Below are 22,030 nucleotides of genomic sequence, written 5' to 3' on the forward strand. Positions count from 1 at the left end.
GAAAAGACAGAGTCAACATCAACCTTTGACAACAATGAAAAAGATATCAAAGAGAAAATCTGGCCCTCGGTGGCTGGCCCAGCATTGGAGCCAGAGCAAGGCTAGGTCACCTTACTTACTTTAGTGGATTTCTCACAACACAAAGGAAAAGAAAGAACAATTTCTCCAAGATACAGGAAGAAATGAGGTTATTAGCAGACAGAGACAGACTTGAAATACTGCACATTAGCATCCCGTGTCTTCACACTTGCTTAGTAAAACAGATGCCTTGTAATTCTAAAATCCATGAGACAACATGTCCCTGACAATTTGGAGCTATGTTTTGAATAGGTCACCATGAAAGAGTCCAGTATCATAAGCAACTATCTTCTTCCTCAAAAGTCAATGTATGTAAAGCACTAAGTTCTTTATAACGTTTTCAGGATATTGTATGAGATCCTGAAGTCACAATAAAGTTTAAATTTTATCCTCATTTTTATCAAACAACTGAATATTCAAGGCTTGATGTATCCAAAACACTGAAGTACAGGAGAGAGGAGAACTAAATACAAGTGTTACTAATAATATAAACACATGAAGTGAAGCAGTTTATTCCTTCTTAATAACTTTATTTCAGTAAGCAATAATCAGAGAATTAGTACATTCTACTGGGCACTATAAAGTTGGAAATGTGGAGCTCAGGAGGTTCACAGACTTGTGAAAAAAGTCACCTGAAAGCATAATAAAGGTAACCCTAAAACATAAGAATGACGATGTAAACAAAACACACGCAACAATGATGATGAATGTGGTGAGTTCAGAGAGGGCCTTTCAAAACACCACAGAAGACCACTGCAGTTACCCTGCATGTAGCATATGGGATGAGACTTGAGAGAGACAAATCTGTATGCTGGCAGCTTTGAAATTTTTCTGGATGGGAGGAGAGGCCCTTGGTCCTGTGAAGGCTCTATGCCCCAATGTAGGGGAATGCCAGGGCCAGGAAGTGGGAGTGGGTGGGTTGGTGAGCAGTGGGGAAGGGTAGAGGGTAAGGGATTTCAGAGGGGAAACTAGGAAAGGGGATAACATTTAAAATGTAAATAAAGAAAATATCTAATTAAAAAAAAAGAAAAGAGAAAAGAAAAGAAAAGAAAAGAAAAGAAAAGAAAAGAAAAGAAAAGAAAGAAAATGCTTTGGCTAGGAAATGAGTGTTACAAGAATTTTGAGTAAAGAGCATCATTTGAACAGTGGGATGTTAACACTTTCCACATCTGGTGCTCATTGAAGGCTTTAAATGCAAGAGCACATCTACTACAATGTTGTGAGGTGGGGAAGAAGAGGGTTAAAATCATTAACAGGGTGGGGATAAAGGATCGTGCCACCCTGCCAACCCTACTGTGGTTATCCCTAATCTGAATGACAGCTGCAAAGTAAACTTTCCAGAGGCTTTAAAGTTAGGATGAAGATGGAAGACATGAGAAAGATTTATTCAGGAAAGTAAGGCATGAGCTTAGGAGACTAGTAGAAAGGTGTGGGTAAAGATGATGGTCCCAAGGAAGAGTGACTCTGTTAGAAATGGAAAGAGATGGAAATAAAGTCCTAATGATGCTCACAATGAGAGGGGGCTCTAAAGATCGGAAAGTGAGAAGCCCTAGAAGATATCCAGGCAGTTCCACAGGGACATCTTCACACCACACACTTCCAAGGAAAATATTCTCCTATCCCGTGACTACTAGAATAGCTCCTTAAAGACTTTATTTAGGCAAGAAACTTAAAACCGATAAAAAACCATTTCAAACCGGCTCTAATTTGTAGAACTCAGTGCAGAGAGAACATAATCATGAAAAGTGGACACTGGCGAATTTTAACAAAATGTGATGTCCAGTAAGGGCAGTGACATACTGCCAAGTCCACATCTTAACCCAAATTCTACCATTGTATGAAGAGTATAATTTTCTCAAACATAAACCTACTTTTTTTTCTTTTAGGACACCAGTCTGATCGCAAACTCAGAGATCCAACCATTTCTGCTTAATGGGTGTTAGGATTAATGGTGTGTGTAACACTGCCTGTCTTCAGAAGTCCATTTTTTTTTCAGGAGACATGAAAATATGATGTTTACCAAGAAAAACATTAACATTGTTCTGTATTATTTATGCTTTGCCATTTTTCTATAATTAATATGTATTTTAATAAATATGTAAGAATCAGTGTAAAAGTATTTTGCCTCTGTAAACTCAAGAAGGAAAAATTAATAGTGTCAACAAGCATATTACCGTCATGAGAAGTGTTGTAATTTAGCTGGCACTTTCTCTTCAAAATGCAAAATCTCACTTAATCAAAGCCATTAATGTAGCACTCAAGCTCAGACTGAGCACTTTAGGTTGTGTGAACTTCTTGATGAGAGAAAGGCTCTAAGTTGTCCCAAATAAATACTAGTAGAATTTTCAAATGTAAGAGATCTAACCAGTACTGCTTTATTTGATTTTTCATTATAATAACAACACAAAATATGACAAAGTTACCAAATAAGAATGTGTAAAAGCATATTATAATCCATAATTTAATTATTTTGATAAAATTACTGCATGGACTTGAGGTATTTCTTTAGATTTCTCAAAATCTGACTTCCCATTTTAAAAATATCCCCTTTTAAAGATTTGTTTTATTTTATTTATGCATATATGTGTGCACTACATAAATACTTGTGTATATACATTCAGATTTCCATAAAAGATACAGGCCAGAATAGGGTATCCAATTCCTACATCTACAGTTAAAGGCAGTTGTGAGGCACCAGAATTTGGTTTGGGGAAAAATATATGGTTTTGGTGTTTGTTTGTTTGTTTGTTTTTTATTTCCTAAATATTTTTATTTCCATATATAAAATCTTCTTCCCAGATTCAAAATCATAACTCCCCAAATAAGGATAAGAACATGGCCATGCCATACATTTACTTTCTTGAGACTAGGTGATTCATGTTTTTATTCATTCTACTTATTTGACTAGCTACAAATTATAAGGTTCTCTGCTAAGTACAGAGATTGGAAAGTAAATAACATAATGGACTTGTATAATGCCCTTGACTTTAAATAAACATAAAAGTAAACACAGCAGGATACGATTCATGAAGTAGTTGTTATTAGTTATTAGTTTATGTTTGTTTGTTTAACGCAGAACTCAGGAGCTGGAGATAATTAATTACTGTGTGAGTTTGCAGACAGTCTGGTATATACACAGATTTCCATATCAGCCACGGTGACATAGTGAGAATCTAAAGCCATAAATGCAAAAGGAACTTGGAGAAACGGTAAGAAGAGAACCAAAGACAATGTATAGAGAGGAAAGAAGAGTGAGTTGATTTTGAGTTGCGTTCCAAGCATCGGCCTTCACTAGATGGGAAGCCTTGAGCTCAGTGGGCATGGAGTGAATCAGCACTGAAGGCAGAGAAGTGTGGGATTACAACTTTTAGAGAGAAGGCTGTAAGAAGAAACAATGCCTGGAGCAGAGACTGAAAGAAAGGCCATCGGAGACTGCCCCACCTAGGGATCCATCCCATATACAGTCACCAAACCCAGACACTATTGTAGATGTTGACAGGAGCCTGACACAGCTATCTCCAGAGAGTCTCCCCCAGAGCCTGACAAATACAGAGATGGATGCTTGCAGCTGACTGAGCATGGTGTCCCCAATGAAGGAGTTAGAGAAATGACTGAAGAAGATGAAGAGGTTTGCAACCCCATAGGAAGAACAGCAATATCAACCAACCAGACACCCCCCCCCCAGAGCTCCCAGGAACTAAACCATCAAACAAAGAATACACATGGAGGGTCCCATGGCTCCAGCTGCATATGTAGCACAGGATGGCTTTGTTGGACATCAATAGGAGGAAAGGCCCTTGGTCCTGTGAAGGCTTGAAGCCCCAGTATAGGGAGAGGAAGGTGGGAGTGGGTTGATGGATGGGGGAACACATCCATAGAAGCAGGGAGAGGGTGGGATGGAGAGGGTGAAGCAGGAAAGGGGATAAGATTTGAAATGTAAATAAAGAAAATATCCAATAAAAAATAAGATAAAAAAAAAAAAGGTCAGGAAGACTCAGCATACTGCACTGAATACAGATCGACCAGATAATTCGTGCTAAAGGTTTTTAACATATTGTGCTGGAAAAGATCTATTTACAAGAATATTTGTACAAGGAATGAATGTAATTCATTCATTTTACAAGGAATGAATGTAATTCCTGGAAGTAATGTGGCTGCGAATTGAAGACACTGAATAGAAAATCAGAGAGGCAAAGAGCTAGAGAAACTTAGCAAATTGGAACAAAAAAATCTAGTGGGAAATATATTGTATGGAGGTACTTAAAGGATACAGGCTATTGTGTGAACAACTTAAAGATATCTACCTACACTGCAGTTATTCCTGGTAGTGGAATAAAAAAATAAAAGGAAATAGTAATTTCCTGAATTCTAACTTTATAAAATATGACTATCAAATGCTTTGTTTATACTATTTTTAAAACAAGCCTTGCACGAGATATTTACTCATAATGTATATTTCTCCTAAGTCACTATAAATATGCTATCTCTCTAGTAAGTTTAATCACTTCTTGTTGCCAGAATTTCAAGACCCATGGCTCCCAAAAGACCTGCCATTGTCTTAGCATTATCTGATCTTATAAAACACTGATGCGCTTAACAGAGCAAAATTCAAAGACCACTTGTGTCTTTGAAAATGCCTGACCTCATGTCAGCTGAAATCCAGACAACAGGAAAAATTAAAACAATCACTTTTTCCTGGGTAGACTCCCTGCCAAAGATCTATATTGCAATCTCTGTGAGGGGAGATTGGCTATAGAAATTTATTGGGGAGGGGGAGAGGCTAAAATGAAAAACGGCCCCAATAATTCTTCTGGGAACACTCCCATGTATCAGTATTTCTGCAAGGTGGTATTGAAAATGGTTTTAAAGAAGGGCTTGGGCATTGGGACCAATGGGAAGGAGCAGCCAGAGGAGGCATTCCATCAACAGAGCACAGAAACACCAAGTGTGTTGTACACGAATGAGCTAGACTCCTGAGCGTGCTCGTATTAAATATAGGAAACAAAAATTAGGCCCTCAAGATGGCCATTCAAAACCCACATTTAAACCCAAACGAAATTAGAGAGATTGACTTATAAACTCCAGATGAATTTACTTATTAGAGAAGTAGCAAGTGTCCTATATCTCCTTAAGAAAACAAACTATAAAGTATGTATTTATAATCTGAAAAACCTAAAAATAAAAAATATATTAGACAAACCTCTCATAACTATGATGTATTAATCCACGTGCTCAATCTGCCCGATGATTATATCTTATCGCTATGTCTGAATAAAGAGATATGAAGACATCCGGTGCCACAATTCAGTGTTTAATTAGAGCAGGTTAAAAAAAAAATAGCTCTCCAAGAAAAGTACATTGCATGAATTCCAGGGAAGCACACTCTAATATCAAAAGGTCAGTTACGTTTGCAGGTCTCGGAGAGTTCAGCTGAAACTGTGTTTTGAGAATTTAAATAAAATGCACAGTAAATTAGATTTGATTCCTGCTAATTTATGCCTTGGTACTGCATTCAGTCCATGCTGGCTTCAATCAACGTCATGCTACAGCACTCGTATGCTAATGCCTGCTGGTGAGCCAGAGTGGGTGGAATGGAAATCAGAAGGCTGAGCATGAGTAAGAAGCACAGGCCATGCTCGAGGTGGGCTTCGAGACGAGGGGAGAGGGACCTAAAGGTTAATCACATCATGTTCAAGTTGTTGCTACAGGAAACTATGACTTCCTATGGCAACCATTAACATGGAGATAGCCAGGCAGCAGTTAGGTGCATTTCTATGGGATATGCAGTGGTTACAGTCACACTTAGCCAGACTCTTTGATTGTAAATTTGTACCTGAATTAATCATCTTTGGATTCTTTAATAAACATTTTGAACTTGCTAACTCAAGTAGAAAACACTCTGTGTGTGTGTGTATGTGTGTGTGTGTGTGTGTGTGTGTGTATGTGTGTGTGTGTGTGATTTAATATATTTTGCTCATTAAATGCTAGTATATTCTGTAAAAATATTTTAAAAGCAGCCTCTTCCACCATTTGATTGAGCTATATATTTACTTCACCACAACTTCTTTTTTTTTTTTTTTTTTTTTTTTTTCCATTTTTTATTAGGTATTTAGCTCATTTACATTTCCAATGCTATACCAAAAGTCCCCCTTACCCACCCACCCCCACTCCCCTACCCACCCACTCCCCCCCTTTGGCCCTGGCGTTCCCCTGTACCGGGGCACACAAAGTCTGCGTGTCCAATGGGCCTCTCTTTCCAGTGATGGCCGACTAGGCCATCTTTTGATACATATGCAGCTAGAGTCAAGAGCTCAGGGGTACTGGTTAGTTCATAATGTTTTTCCACCTATAGGGTTGAAGATCCCTTTAGCTCCTTGGATACTTTCTCTAGCTCCTCCATTGGGAGCCCTGTGATCCATCCATTAGCTGACTGTGAGCATCCACTTCTGTGTTTGCTAGGCCCCGGGATAGTCTCACAAGAGACAGCTACATCTGGGTCCTTTCGATAAAATCTTGCTAGTATATGCAATGGTGTCAGCGTTTGGATGCTGATTATGGGGTGGATCCCTGGATATGGCAGTCTCTACATGGTCCATCCTTTCATCTCAGCTCCAAACTTTGTTTCTGTAACTCCTTCCATGGGTGTTTTGTTCCCACTTCTAAGGAGGGGCATAGTGTCCACACTTCAGTCTTCATTTTTCTTGAGTTTCATGTGTTTAGGAAATTGTATCTTATATCGTGGGTATCCTAGGTTTTGGGCTAGTATCCACTTATCAGTGAGTACATATTGTGTGAGTTCCTTTGTGATTGTGTTACCTCACTCAGGATGATGCTCTCCAGGTCCATCCATTTGGCTAGGAATTTCATAAATTCATTCTTTTTAATAGCTGAGTAGTACTCCATTGTGTAGATGTACCACATTTTCTGTATCCATTCCTCTGTTGAGGGGCATCTGGGTTCTTTCCAGTTTCTGGCTATTATAAATAAGGCTGCTATGAACATAGTGGAGCATGTGTCCTTCTTACCAGTTGGGGCTTCTTCTGGATATATGCCCAGGAGAGGTATTGCTGGATCCTCCGGTAGTACTATGTCCAATTTTCTGAGGAACCGCCAGACTGATTTCCAGAGTGGTTGTACAAGCCTGCAATCCCACCAACAATGGAGGAGTGTTCCTCTTTCTCCACATCCTCGCCAGCATCTGCTGTCACCTGAATTTTTGATCTTAGCCATTCTCACTGGTGTGAGGTGGAATCTCAGGGTTGTTTTGATTTGCATTTCCCTGATGATTAAGGATGTTGAACATTTTTTCAGGTGCTTCTCTGCCATTCGGTATTCCTCAGGTGAGAATTCTTTGTTCAGTTCTGAGCCCCATTTTTTAAGGGGGTTATTTGATTTTCTGAGGTCCACCTTCTTGAGTTCTTTATATATGTTGGATATTAGTCCCCTATCTGATTTAGGATAGGTAAAGATCCTTTCCCAGTCTGTTGGTGGTCTTTTTGTCTTATAGACAGTGTCTTTTGCCTTGCAGAAACTTTGGAGTTTCATTAGGTCCCATTTGTCAATTCTCGATCTTACAGCACAAGCCATTGCTGTTCTGTTCAGGAATTTTTCCCCTGTGCCCATATCTTCAAGGCTTTTCCCCACTTTCTCCTCTATAAGTTTCAGTGTCTCTGGTTTTATGTGAAGTTCCTTGATCCACTTAGATTTGACCTTAGTACAAGGAGATAAGTATGGATCGATTCGCATTCTTCTACATGATAACAACCAGTTGTGCCAGCACCAATTGTTGAAAATGCTGTCTTTCTTCCACTGGATGGTTTTGGCTCCCTTGTCGAAGATCAAGTGACCATAGGTGTGTGGGTTCATTTCTGGGTCTTCAATTCTATTCCATTGGTCCACTTGTCTGTCTCTATACCAGTACCATGCAGTTTTTATCACAATTGCTCTGTAGTAAAGCTTTAGGTCAGGCATGGTGATTCCACCAGAGGTTCTTTTATCCTTGAGAAGAGTTTTTGCTATCCTCGGTTTTTTGTTATTCCAGATGAATTTGCAAATTGCTCCTTCTAATTCGTTGAAGAATTGAGTTGGAATTTTAATGGGGATTGCATTGAATCTGTAGATTGCTTTTGGCAAGATAGCCATTTTTACAATGTTGGTCCTGCCAATCCATGAGCATGGGAGATCTTTCCATCTTCTGAGATCTTCTTTAATTTCTTTCTTCAGGGACTTGAAGTTTTTATCATACAGATCTTTCACTTCCTTCGTTAGAGTCACGCCGAGATATTTTATATTATTTGTGGCTATTGAGAAGGGTGTTGTTTCCCTAATTTCTTTCTCAGCCTGTTTATTCTTTGTGTAGAGAAAGGCCATTGACTTGTTTGAGTTAATTTTATATCCAGCTACTTCACCGAAGCTGTTTATCAGGTTTAGGAGTTCTCTGTTGGAATTTTTAGGGTCACTTATATATACTATCATATCATCTGCAAAAAGTGATATTTTGACTTTCTCTTTTCCAATTTGTATCCCCTTGATCTCCTTTTGTTGTCGAATTGCTCTGGCTAATACTTCAAGTACTATGTTGAAAAGGTAGGGAGAAAGTGGGCAGCCTTGTCTAGTCCCTGATTTTAGTGGGATTGCTTCCAGCTTCTCTCCATTTACTTTGATGTTGGCTACTGGTTTGCTGTAGATTGCTTTTATCATGTTTAGGTATTGGCCTTGAATTCCTGATCTTTCCAGAACTTTTATCATGAATGGGTGTTGGATCTTGTCAAATGCTTTTTCTGCATCTAACGAGATGATCATGTGGTTTTTGTCTTTGAGTTTGTTTATATAATGGATTACATTGATGGATTTTCGTATATTAAACCATCCCTGCATCCCTGGAATAAAACCTACTTGGTCAGGATGGATGATTGCTTTAATGTGTTCTTGGATTCGGTTAGCGAGAATTTTATTAAGGATTTTTGCATCGATGTTCATAAGAGAAATTGGTCTGAAGTTCTCTATCTTTGTTGGATCTTTCTGTGGTTTAGGTATCAGAGTAATAGTGGCTTCATAAAATGAGTTGGGTAGAATACCTTCTACTTCTATCTTGTGAAAAAGTTTGTGCAGAACTGGAGTTAGATCTTCTTTGAAGGTCTGATAGAACTCTGCACTAAACCCGTCTGGTCCTGGGCTTTTTTTGGCTGGGAGACTATTAATAACTGCTTCTATTTCTTTAGGGGATATGGGACTGTTTAGAAGGTCAACTTGATCCTGATTCAACTTTGGTACCTGGTATCTGTCCAGAAATTTGTCCATTTCGTCCAGGTTTTCCAGTTTTGTTGAGTATAGCCTTTTGTAGAAGGATCTGATGGTGTTTTGGATTTCTTCAGGATCTGTTGTTATGTCTCCCTTTTCATTTCTGATTTTGTTAATTAGGATTTTGTCCCTGTGCCCTTTAGTGAGTCTAGCTAAGGGTTTATCTATCTTGTTGATTTTCTCAAAGAACCAACTCCTCGTTTGGTTAATTCTTTGAATAGTTCTTCTTGTTTCCACTTGGTTGATTTCACCCCTGAGTTTGATTATTTCCTGCCGTCTACTCCTCTTGGGTGAATTTGCTTCCTTTTTTTCTAGAGCTTTTAGATGTGTTGTCAAGCTGCTAGTATGTGCTCTCTCCCGTTTTTTCTTGAAGGCACTCATAGCTATGAGTTTCCCTCTTAGAAATGCTTTCATTGTGTCCCAAAGGTTTGGGTACGTTGTGGCTTCATTTTCATTAAACTCTAAAAAGTCTTTAATTTCTTTCTTTATTCCTTCCTTGACCAAGGTATCATTGAGAAGAGTGTTGTTCAGTTTCCATGTGAATGTTGGCTTTCTGTTATTTATTTTGTTATTGAAGATCAGCCTTAGTGCATGGTGATCTGATAGGATACATGGGACAATTTCAATATTTTTGAATCTGTTGAGGCCTGATTTGTGACCTATTATGTGGTCAATTTTGGAGAAGGTACCATGAGGTGCTGAGAAGAAGGTATATCCTTTTGTTTTAGGGTAAAATGTTCTGTAGATATCTGTCAGATCCATTTGTTTCATCACTTCTGTTAGTTTCAGTGTGTCCCTGTTTAGTTTCTGTTTCCATGATCTGTCCATTGGTGAAAGTGGTGTGTTGAAGTCTCCCACTATTATTGTGTGAGGCGCAATGTGTGCTTTGAGCTTTACTAAAGTTTCTTTAGTGAATGTGGCTGCTCTTGTATTTGGAGCATAGATATTCAGAATTGAGAGTTCCTCTTGGAGGATTTTACCTTTGATGAGAATGAAGTGTCCCTCCTTGTCTTTTTTGATGACTTTGGGTTGGAAGTCAATCTTATCAGATATTAGGATGGCTACTCCTGCTTGTTTCTTCATACCATTTGCTTGGAAAATTGTTTTCCAGCCTTTCATTCTGAGGTAGTGTCTATCTTTTTCTCTGAGATGAGTTTCCTGTAAGCAGCAAAATGTTGGGTCTTGTTTGTGTAGCCAGTTTGTTAGTCTATGTCTTTTTATTGGCGAGTTGAGACCATTGATGTTAAGAGATATTAAGGAAAAGTAATTGTTGCTTCCTGTTATTTTAGTTGTTAAAGGTGGCATTCTGTTCTTGTGACTGTCTTCTTTTAGGTTTGTTGAGGGATTACCTTCTTGTTTTTTCTAGGGCGTTGTTCCCGTTCTTGTATTGGTTTTTTTCTGTTATTATCCTTTGAAGGGCTGGATTCGTGGAGAGATAATGCGTGAATTTGGTTTTGTCATGGAATACTTTGGTTTCTCCCTCTATGATAATTGAGAGTTTGGCTGGGTATAGTAGCCTGGGCTGCAGTTTGTGTTCTCTTAGTGTCTGTATAACATCTGTCCAGGCTCTTCTGGCTTTCATAGTCTCTGGTGAAAAATCTGGTGTGATTCTGATAGGCTTGCCTTTATATGTTACTTGACCTTTTTCCCTTACTGCTTTTAGTATTCTATCTTTATTTAGTGCATTTGATGTTCTGATTATTATGTGTCGGGAGGAATTTCTTTTCTGGTCCAGTCTATTTGGAGTTCTGTAGGCTTCTTGTATGTTCATATGCATCTCATTCTTTAGATTTGGGAAGTTTTCTTCAATAATTTTGTTGAAGATGTTTGCTGGACCTTTGAGTTGAAAATCTTCATTCTCATCCACTCCTATTATCCGTACGTTTGGTCTTCTTATTGTGTCCTGGATTTCCTGGATATTTTGAGTTAGGATCTTTTTGCATTTTCCATTTTCTTTGATTGTTGTGCCGATGTTCTCTATGGAATCTTCTGCACCTGAGATTCTCTCTTCCATCTCTTGTATTCTGTTGCTGATGCTCAAATCTATGGTTCCAGATTTCTTTCCTAGGGTTTCTATCTCTAGTGTTGCCTCACTTTGAGTTTTCTTTATTGTGTCTACTTCCCTTTTTAGGTCTAGTATGGTTTTGTTCATTTCCATCACCTGTTTGTATGTTTTTTCCTCTTTTTCTGTAAGGACTTCTACCTGTTTGATTGTGTTTTCCTGTTTTTCTTTAAGGACTTGTAACTCTTTAGCAGTGTTCTCCTGTATTTCTTTAAGTGATTTATTAAAGTCCTTCTTGATGTCCTCTACCATCATCATGAGATATGCTTTTAAATCTAGGTCTAGGTTCTCAGGTGTGTTGGGGTTCCCTGGACTGGGCGAAGTGGGTGTGCTGGGTTCTGGTGATGGTGAGTGGTCTTGGTTCCTGTTAGTAAGATTCCTCCGTTTACCTTTCGCCATCTGGTAATCTCTGGAGTTAGTAGTTATAGTTGACTCTGTTTAGAGATTGTTCTTCTGGTGATTCTGTTACCGTCTATCAGCAGACCTGGGAGACAGATTCTCTCCTCTGAGTTTCAGTGCTCAGAGCACTCTCTGCTGGCAAGCTCTCTTACAGGGAAGGTGCGCAGATATCTTGTATTTGGACCTCCTCCTGGCCGAAGAAGAAGGCCCAAAACAGGACCTTTCTCAGACACTGTGTTGCTTTGGCAGTTCCCAGGTGGTACAGACTCTCAGCTAAGCAGACTAAATTCCTAAGTTCCTTGGAGTCCCGGGACCAAGATGGCGACCGCTGCTGCTGTGGCTTAGGCCGCCTCCCCTGCCGGGTGGGCACCTGTCCTCCGGTCCGGAAGGTGGCCGGCTGTCCCCGGCCCACACAGGGTGCTGCCTCAGCGCCTCTGTGCTTCTGCCTGTTCCAGAAGCTGTCAGGTTCTCTGGCGCACCCTCTCACCTGTTCAGACTAATTTCCTAAGTTCGGCGGGTCTCGGACCAAGATGGCGACCGCTGCTGCTGTGGCTTAGGCCGCCTCCCCAGCCGGACGGGCACCTGTCCTCCGGTCCGGACGGTGGCTGGCTGTCCCCGGCCCACACAGGGTGCTGCCTCAGCGCCTCTGTGCTTCCGCCTGTTCCAGAAGCTGTCAGGTTCTCTAGCGCACCCTCTCACCTGTTCAGACTAATTTCCTAAGTTCGGCGGGTCCCGGACCAAGATGGCGACCGCTGCTGCTGTGGCTTAGGTCGCCTCCCCAGCCGGGCGGGCACCTGTCCTCCGGTCCGGAAGGTGGCCGGCTGTCCCCGGCCCACACAGGGTGCTGCCTCAGCCCCTCTGTGCTTCTGCCTGTTCCAGAGGCTGTCAGGTTCTCTGGCGCACCCTCTCACCTGTTCAGACTAATTCCCTAAGTTCGGCGGGTCCCGGACCAAGATGGCGACCGCTGCTGCTGTCTCACCACAACTTCTTTAACACAATGACAAAAAGACAATATTGCCATGCTGACCCAGGGTCAAGGGCCATGTTAAACCATCCACAGGCATTAGTTCATTTCAAACATAGAAATTTACATGTCTCAAAAATGATGAGTTTTATATAAATACCAGTAAGTTGAGCCTTTTGAAGAATGCTTCAATTATTACATTAAAAAATGTTATCTTGGGGAATAAATTTGACATTTGGTTTATTTTAAATAGATATTGAGCTCTTAATTTAAAATGATTCACATCAGATAATAACCTATTAAACTCATAATCTCTCATCTCTAGTATGAACCAAAAGACTAGGAATTTAAGGTTATAATTTCTAGTACGGTAGACTATATGAAAGAGTACACAATGTTTCATGAGCAGTGTGTTCCTTGTCACTTACGTGGTTGTGTTCTTGTTCTTGTGCTCCTCAAACCCTGGCTTCTATTATCCCAATCTTGTTGACATGAGTGAACCTGAACTTACTTTGACCATGTACCTGCAATGGCTTCTTTCCAGGATGAGGGACATAGATTTATTCATTCTGTTTTGTTTCTCTGTTGTTCCTCTATGTGTCTTGTTTCCTGGAATAAGCTGTAATATCTCTACAGGAAAAGATCTTTCTTTGACTTAGAACATTTTTGAGTTGTGAAAGTTGAAATGGATGCCTAGAAGATATTTCAAACTACAATAAAGGAAATAGTCAACACATTCCTCCCTCTGACTATAATAGTTTGGATAGACAGAAAGTCAGACAGGATATGGAGTTTCTAAAAAGGAAAATAGTCCAGGCAATTCTGAAATTCCTCCATAGGATACTGTAGAAAATGTTCTCTTTGCCAAAGTTCAAAGGACCACAAACAAATATCCATGATCTCAGAGGAACAAAAAGACATGCACAAAGACAGACATTATGTAGCATTCAAACCTGGAATTTCCAGAATTTCATTTAAGTTTGTGCAACCAATGTAAACACTGAGAACTGACTTCATTACAGTAGAATAGATGCCAGGAACAAGACATGAATACTCATTTAATGATAAATGGATTCTAATTGATAAATGACTAGTTCTTCACCTCATTTAATTGTAGTTATTTTCAATGTTTGACAAGTAATTTCAAAATAACTTGTTCATATTGAATTTGAATACATAATGTCATAAAATATTTGACTTTAAAGCACATTAAGATACAATTTGTTTAAGAAGATGAAATTTATTTGTAATGGAAATTACACATTAAAGATACAGGATTATAATAATCATTTTTTAAAGCTTGAATAATTAGATATTATTTATTTTTATTATTTCCAGCAAATTAAAAATGATCAAATCGCTAAATTGCATAACTTAACAATACTTTGTGTCCATGGTAACTATTATTCCAGAGGAGGAATATGGTTGATTTCTAAGCCAGTAACTCTCAGTAAATATTTTAAAAATTTTATTCCATATAAAATATCTATAACTTTACCTTTTCTTTCAACAAATATCTATTATCTCTATCTGCATTTTCAGTGTCAAATGCTATTTAATTTGGAAAGTACTGCATGGGTCACTGCTCTCAGAAATGTGAAGTAATGCACAGTCAAGAGACTAGAATGACTACGGAGAAAAGTTTTTGTGCATGTTGGTATTTTATATATTATGCTTCACTAGAGTTGTTTGACAGATATACAATTACTTTAGTTGTTGTATGACTAAAGATATGTTGCTGCCACACAGTACATCTTTAGAGTTTGGAATCACTTTTATAGAATGCCCTGATTTTAAGAAAACTAATTTTGGAGGTGTGTGTAATACTTGAGATCTTTCCTACTTATTGTCTATAACTCGAAATCTGATGCCTAGAACAAGGCATTGAAGTTGGCCAGTGACTTATTACCTAGTATGATCACAATATAAAAATGGCAACTTTTTAATTGCTACAGAGAACAACAGTGGAAACAATTCTGAAGAGAGTGAAGGAAGAAGAGGGTTAATCTGGGAAAAGGAAGGCTGAGATTACTCCTCACACAGGCAATAACACCCATTATATATACCTGTGTATATACCTCATCCATTGGCACACCTGCTTTCTCTGTGGACAATGAATTGAAGAGTAGCATTCTAAGTAACATTCTTTCTGTGGTCTTGATAGATTGAAGGACTATGTGAGTGGAGTATGCCAATTTCAATGTTAATGGAATTTATCCTATTTAGAAAATCTCTGCAAATTTTGTAATGTTATTAAATATTTCTACATTACAATGAATATAATAATTAACTCAGAACTAAGACAGACATGCTTATGGAGAACTTTAAACTTTATTAGATTTCAGATTGCTGAAGCAGATTTACTCTCAATTAGGGGTTAGCAGAGGAGGTCATGGAAGTAAAGCAAATTATTCTGGGTTTTAATAGGCAAGTGTTACAGGACGGCTCATTATACAAAAGACACAAATTGGAAACTCCTACGAAAAATATGTCAATAGTTTTTAACAAATTAGAATTTTAAATCTCATTTCCATGATGTTATTTTTTTCCATTTTCAAATGGGTACATTAGCTTTTAAAAATATGTTGGTTTATTTTATTCATTAGCTTAAATTTTTTCCATGTAATATACATTTATCATATTATCCCCCCTCTATTCATTTTCTTGATTAAGATCTTAGTAATAAAATAGTGAAATTTTGCCCTTAAAGTCACTGATAATCTACAAGGAAAATAGATATTAAAAAAAAATAACTGTTTAGTAAGGATTGTTAACTGTAGAGACATTAACTGCAAAGACACGATGTCATCATTAAACTAACAAAAGAAGAAGAAATGGTGCTGGAAAGTAAATCCTAAATTGCCCCAAACTCTTAAATTGGGAAGAGTGTGTCTTCCTATGTAGAGAGGAAGGCACTGGAAGACTGGGAATGAGAAGGCAAAGCATAGCTTAAAGGTAATTCTTCAAGCAAATGGTGAGACCAGGCACGCATTTTCACTCACTTAACCTGTCAGCTTGCCAGAACTGTCTCGTCAGCAATCTAGCTACACTACAAGGGCTGCTCATGTCCCATTATCTCATTTTTCTTTTTTTTGAGAAAGATTGCACAAGATGCCAATCAGCAAGAAGCAAAAGCAAAAGAAAAAATGTAACCAAGGAACAAATGTCCTTATACTGAGGGGTTGCATCATTAACAGAATTTTAATATGCAATTGCAATGTTTCTTAATAACATTAATTACACGCTTAGGAAGGCACCATCCTAAGTCATTAGTGCATTCTTTTTGTTGCATTTTATCTACTACCAGCAGAATGAAAGATATGAGATTGGCCTGTTACTGTTAATGTTGCTTGATCTTTTTGTGGCACTATTTAATACTGCATGCATAAACATTTTCCCAGCAAGTATTAACTACGTGTGTATGCATATGTTTGTATTAAGTAAGTATACCAACAGTAGGCATATACTTACAACATGCTAAAAGCTATATTACTTCTCAAGACAGAACGATCAAAACAGTACTTAGTACTAAGATATTTGTCTAGCAGATGAAAATAACATCAACAATAAATTTCAAAAATAATACTGACCAAGTGACTTTACAATATATTCAGAAATATGTAGCTCAAATTTTAATTGAATTTCTAGTCTGTATATTTAATGCATAAAATCATGAAACAATTCCCTGAGTAACATAATATATTTAAATGTTAGATAATAATTCAAATGTTACCTATAATACTTATGTCTTATGCACATTATAGAATTGTTAAAGGCAAAATCTTCTGACCACACTGTGTTAAAACTTTTTATATTTTGTGTTCTATAATGTTCCATAAAGGTTTATTCTTCCATTCCCTGATATTGCTTAGAAGAAAAGAGGTTAATAATATGAGAATTGTACCATAATCCCAAACCTCATATTTTTAAATATTATGCTCATCAGTCAAGCACAGAAGAGAATCCATGTTGGATACCTTTCTGTCTCATGTCTGTCCTCTTTTGAGTCTGATTTTACAGAAATATCTTTCAATATTACAAAACTTAATTTTTTTTTTTTTTTTACAAAACTTAATTTTTGATTCTTTGAATGTAATCTGGATGCAAGTGTGATACCTAGCAAATAAGTGATGACTGTGCAGAACACTAATCAAAAGTTAGAAAGCTTATTGAAAGAGTGAAGTCTACAATTTTAAATGGATTTTAAATGATCCACAAAATCTTTACTTCCTGGTGTTGTCTCTTTGCATATGTTATGATATACAACGTGTTTACAGAGTATGTTATTAAAGTTTCTACTTAGTTGACATTAAGACCTTTATACTAATTAGGTGAACTTAAATGATCATATAAGATTTCTAAAGAAGGGCACTGGTTATAAGCAAGTAGCTGTTCTCAGTAGGTGAACTCAGAGAAGTAAGATATAAAATGCATGTGGTAGTTTGAGTAAAAATGTCCCCCTATGATAACAGGTATGAATGCTTGGTCCCCTTTTGGTGGGAATCTTGGGAAGGATTAGGAGGTGTGTCTTTGCTGGAGGATGCAATGAGGGGGGGATTTGACTTTTCAAAAGTCTCTCTTCCTTGTGCTTGTAGATCAGGATTTAAGCTCTCAAATACTGCTCCAGAACCATGCTACTACTATACTAACCGCCGTATTATCAGGTCATATGCTGTAACCATCAGACACTATGAACCTCAAATTAAATGCTATCTTTTATAGTTCATCTTGGTCACAGTGTCTTACAATAGAACTAACGAAGTCACTAATACAACACAGAAAGGATTTGAGGTCATTAAAGTAGAGTGGACAGCTTCTAAAACCTGTGATAGTGGTGGGCATCCAATAAAGACTATAGAGGTGTGCTCCCCAAAATTCTGAGGATATAAGTGTGGAAGGAGGTATCCCCAACCCTCACATGTGTTTGTTTAGAAGTTGTAGCTACAAAATTTCCTCATAAGAAATAGATGTATATATATATATATATATATATATATATATATATATATATATATCATTAGATTTGTGGCATTTGTTTGTGTAGCAAAAGGAACCTCTCAAAGCCAAAGTACAGCTGTTTTATGATGCAGGGAATATGAATGAAAATGAATAGGGCTCTCATGAACATGCACATATCTTGATAGATCTGCTATTTGTTAACAGCTATGAAGATACTGTGGAGGAAATCAAATGGTTTTGATAGAATGTTTAGAAAAATTTCCAAGTAGAGATACTGAAAGACCCTGAAACAGCTTCCATTTTCAAAACAAGTAAGCCTTCCTCATCTGCGTTTAACTAAATAAGTAACCAGCCAAAGATCAAAACAGGATTTAAGTTAATTAGATCAGTATGTCAACTAATTATCCATTTAAATAATGACAAAAGGAAGATCATAATAAATGAAAAATAATAAATTCATAACCTCTAAATTTTACTCAAAGAAACAAACAAAATAACCATAGTTTTTGAAAGTTTCCTATTTTCTAAATGAGACAGTGACTGAAACAATTCTCCCTAAAGATTTATGCCCACCAAAGTTATAAGAAATAAGTAAATTGGCCAAGACCAAGAAATAGATGATTGAAAGTTGAAGTTTAAGAACAAAATGAGGAAAATTGAAAACAAAAACAAAGAAGTCAAGCACATTTAAGTAATAAAAAGTACTTTGTAATCGGAATTGAAAAAGAAAGGTTTTCACTTATTAAAACATATATCAAAATGTGTTATATAACTGATGCCTCTATTACTGTTGGGGAGAAAATGATAAAGAGGGGATGTTGATAAGGACAAGCCAGCATAACTGGTATATTTGAGGGAGTGAACAAAAATATTAGAGAATTAATGATTTTCATAAAAAGTTAATAAACTACAAATTAAGGGATTTTATTATATCTCAGGAACATTAGACGCCAGATGATCAACACTGAAGGCTGACAAATGAAAATCACAGGAAAAAAGAACAAGAACAATCTTATAGTATAATAAAACAAGTGGGAAAATTATATGATAAGCTTTATAGTTCAGTAAACTCCCCTTCATTATAAAAGCTTAAAAGGACCTCTCGCCCACATTCTGAGAATTGTGGATGAAGGTGTTATGTCATAATTTCAAAAGCAATTTGTTCTTGTTTGGCAATTTACATAGTGTGACTTACACAGCTGAAGTTATTTCAGTGTTAGAAGTAATACATGATTGCATTGCTTCCTTAAATTACTCTCTGCAAAGATAACGTTTCTCATGAACACTATTGAAATTTGTAAGACATAAACAATACTTTTTATGTAAGCTATCAATATTTTAAAAAGTGAAAAAAGCGGGCTTCAGTAATAGTTAATTTAAAAAAAACACTGCCAATAGGAACACATAGCTTTTTAGTGCTATGTACAGAAAACATAGCACTTGCAAGTAAGAGATGACCCCCTTAGGTCACCTGAGTAACAGTTCTTCTGAGGGAGACGGAAGGCTGAGAATCAAAACATAGATCTTGCAAAACACACTCAAGACATCTTTAGGAGATATTTCAAGTGGAAGTGTAAGACCTATGAGATTCCTAATTTTAAAAGTTATTGAAATAGTTAGCATATTAAGTGATGTGTAAATACTAAATCCCAAGCTTGACTGCAACATGAAAGGATTGGAAATATTTGACATCTTAGACTCCAAATCATGTATGTGTTGTAATTATCTCCAAATAGAATTTTTTTGGTCTTTTGATTGTTTGTTAAATTCAAGAAAAAATTATTTGGTCATCCAATAATTAAAATTTACTCTAACATATAAGCAGAACTAGCTAATGTGTGGATAAGTCCATAAGGATTTTTGTTTAAAATGGAGGCTTTTTTCATTCTTCTTCAAAAGTTTTGTGTGTGTGTGTGTGTGTGTGTGTGTGTGTGTATGTATGTTGTTTTTTTGCATGTATGGTACTTCTTCGAGTATGTACAGTGACCATGGATGCCAGAAATGGATGTGGGATCAGCATGAATTGTAATTACAGATGGTTATGAGTCGCCATGTGTATGCTGCAAGAGCAGCAAGTGCTCTGAACTACTGAGACATTTCTCAAGCACTGTTTCTTTAAAATTAAATCATTTAATATGGGTGTTTGTGCAATAACATGTAATTCTCAATTACTTATAAATAGTTGCATTAACACGTTCTATCAAAATGTTGAAAACATTGTGTGTGTGTGCATGTGTGTGTGTGTGTGTGTGTGTGTGTGTGTGTGTGTGTGTGTGACTAAATTGGTAAATGATTAAAGATTTCTGTGAAGTTATATAGGGTGTTTGTAATTCATGATTTCCAAAAGTTTCACCTGATCCACTCAGCTTTTCCTACTATAACTGAGGCAATCAGCAGCTAGCATATGGTACATAAGACACAAAACGGAAGAGAGCTCAACTTCACAGGCGAGGCAGCTGGTAGATTTGACAGTTCTTTTCCAAATTGCTCATCGTGTTTTGAATTATTGCTAAGAAAAAAAATGTGTTGCCCATCTCCAAAATAGATGTTCATTTTTATTTTTATGCTGGAGAAAGACTTCTAATGGGAAAATAAACCAGATGGTTATAGGAAAGGAGGTAGGTTTCCTATTGAGATCATTTTCATATTGTCAGAAGACATTTCCAAGTAAACAAATAAATACTTCACTATTCATAGCCAGCTTTGCCCTCAGATGCACTTTTGCTCTCCGTATGAGTCTTGCCTTAGGAACAGTGTCAAAAATAAGGCAGAATGGTTTGGTGAATTCATTATCAAAGAAACATTGATCTAGATTTTGTGCTAACCCCAAATATAACAGATAAGAGGACTCATTCTGAGGCATTGGCGACATTCCAAATGACTAAGTGTAATATGGTAAATCTTTTTCTCTAGTGAGAAGTGTGCAATTGATGAAATTCAAAATACTTTCTACAACCCATATCTAATCAAACTTATATAGAATCTCAAAATGCAGCAATGCATGCGTACAATTCCAATTGTGATTTGCATGGTGAAATAATCTTGTTGTCACTTTAAAACTCAATTGGCTCTCCTAAGTCATCTTTGGACAGATTCTCACTCGTAAGTTCTCAATGATTCCAAATTGGGCTTCCCTGAAGAACACAAAGAAGCTTCATTTGGAATAACAGAGTGATTGTTTTCTGAAGTCTTACGTGTGTCTGAATTTGAAGTTGATTCTTACTTTCCCTTAAAATCCTTTATTAGAAGAATCCAGGCACTTTTCTCTAGACTATGTGTTTATTTGAAAATATATTCCCCTATTTGTATTAGAATTAGAACATAATTTTCTCCTCTCTGTATGATATTTGTTTTAGAATACTCTTTATGCAATCTCTAAGATCCTCAAAGTTGTGAAATACTTGTTTTGGACTCCATTAACACATTTGAATAATAATGAGTTTTCAATGATGCATGTAATTCATTATTTCAGTTGTTGTGTGCCTTTGAGCATTATTCTAAAAGTTTGAATGTCTATATTTAATATATTGAAAGCCATTGTAAGAGCTAATGCAGTGTCGTGGCAGTCTAATCTCATCATTGTGAGCCTTTTCTTTACTAATCCAATGAAAATGTATCTAACTTTCAATTTCCCAAGTTCATAGCAGTTGTCACATTTGAAGTATAGCTCTTCATACTTCTGAGCACTGCCGTAAGTCACTCAAGACAGATTTATGAAATGACAGACTTTCTCAGATAAAGTATAATGTGTCAAAAAGCTATTCTTTATTTCCAGTCCAATGGGAATTTAAGAAATTGTTTCAAACAAGGATAAATTTGGAAATAACTTATGAAACTCACTGTAGGTGACAGCTATAACTTAGAACAAGGAACATACTATGATGTTTTAACCAATGCTTTTTTTCTTTGTTTAAAAGTGGCAAATGGATTAGAGATTTTAACGTTTTTGTATTCTGAGAACTTGTCAAATCATTTTAGTTAAGAGGCCATTTGTATGAGCATATGATTTCTAGCTACCAAAATCTGTAAGTGAATCTATTTATTTTCTGTTCACTTGAAAACTGCCTGTTTCAGTTACAATGTCTGAATCATTCTTTCTGTAATTATGTCTGCTGACAAATGGTTTTATCTATTTTATCATTGAAAACCAGGACCAAAGATTACTGTACCTTAAACTTTATAATCTATGTGTGTGTGGACTTTATGCATACTTATCTTAGCTAATACATTTTACTATGATAAGTTTCAATAATAACTTTAGTTTTTGA

General features: G+C 36.9%; 1 protein-coding gene across 25 annotated transcripts in view; it reads right to left on the reverse strand.

Moving 5' to 3' along the window:
* The window catches only part of Robo2 (roundabout guidance receptor 2), a 1,555,468-nt gene that overhangs the window by 93,751 nt on the left and 1,439,687 nt on the right, over nt 1-22,030 (reverse strand). The gene's annotated exons all lie outside the window — the stretch shown is intronic.

The sequence above is a fragment of the Mus musculus genome, chromosome 16, assembly GCF_000001635.26.
Source record: "Mus musculus strain C57BL/6J chromosome 16, GRCm38.p6 C57BL/6J".
Lineage (NCBI taxonomy): Eukaryota > Metazoa > Chordata > Mammalia > Rodentia > Muridae > Mus > Mus musculus.